The sequence below is a fragment of the Plasmopara halstedii genome (genome assembly GCF_900000015.1).
Source record: "Plasmopara halstedii genome assembly, contig: Scaffold_614, whole genome shotgun sequence".
Lineage (NCBI taxonomy): Eukaryota > Oomycota > Peronosporomycetes > Peronosporales > Peronosporaceae > Plasmopara > Plasmopara halstedii.
The window spans coordinates 2,707,504-2,708,760 of NW_020187532.1; positions in this window are offsets into that span (position 1 = coordinate 2,707,504).

Sequence of the window (1,257 nt, forward strand, 5' to 3'; positions counted from 1 at the left end):
TTAAAGTTTGATTACTCTTGGACGTAGCGGATTGCAATCCTTGTCGTGAGGAACAACAATTTGTGGCGTATCGTAAAAAATCATAAGGTCGTTGACCTAAGCTTAGCTTTCTCTAAGGAAAGAGCTACGGTAGCTCCGCTGCACTTGGTTGCACTCGCAGTCAGTCGACGCCTGAGTCGTTATGGCTGATCCTCTGTGAGGATGGAATAGCTCTCCTATTTGCCCAGGGCACGCAGGACGGGCTTGACAAGCTGATGTCCCTGCTTGGCCCTGGGGGTGTGGAACATCTTGTTTCGCAAGATCCTGAAGCGACAAACGCGCGCCTGGTGGCGTTTTTAAATTACAGAAATTCTCCGCTAGAGCATATACAGCAGAAGCTGTCAGCGTCGACAGCGTCCAAGACGCCACCATCGACGACAGATGGTGAGCTTTAAGACCTTTGAAGGCAAGGAAAGGGGAAGATTTTTTGCTCCGGGTAAGAAAGGTCGAGATAGCTATGGCATCCGCCATGCTCCAATACAAGCAGCAGCGCGTGGCGCTAGCTATCACCAAGCTCGGGAGCCAAGCGCGAAAATGGGCACAACATGCGGTGCTTCGGTTGAAGCTGCGTTTCCCTCCTGGAAGGAGCTAAAGCGTCAGATTTTGCGGCTGTTCTCGCCGCCTGACCAGGCATATCGCGTGGGATCGCGTTTCCTTGCCGCGCGTCATGGCAAGAAGGAAATTGTGGACTTTGTCCAAGGGTTGAGAGCTCTCATTGCCGGGGTGGCAGCCGACCCTCTCCCCGAGGCGGACACAGTGACCGTCTCTATGGAGAGCCACGCACTAGCGTGACCAGAATGGAATTCTTCCGTTCGCACCCGTCTTCTTGTGCAATAACGGTAAATGCGACATTGAATGCCGAATTTAACTTCAAGTCGGTCCGACTTAGTTGCAATGCACACCCTCAGAGCTCGCCAAACGAGCCTAATCCAATGCATCATAGCTATGCTAAGAAAGAGGAGGGAGAGCCCTGAGCTGCCGAGCAGCGTGTCAACACCCGATGGTGGAGACAACCGTCAACTTCGAACTGGTTGTACCCTGCGTAAGGCGTGTAAAGATTCATCGAGCCGACGTCCTGCTTCTAACCAGTCTGGTGTGTCGTCGAGAAAAGAGAGCACGCAGTAAGCGCGGGGCGCCCTACTGGGGAAGAATTGAGTATTATTGTGCCTCAAAGAGGTTAAAAAAGAGAGCACACAGTAAGCGCGGGGCGCCCTACTG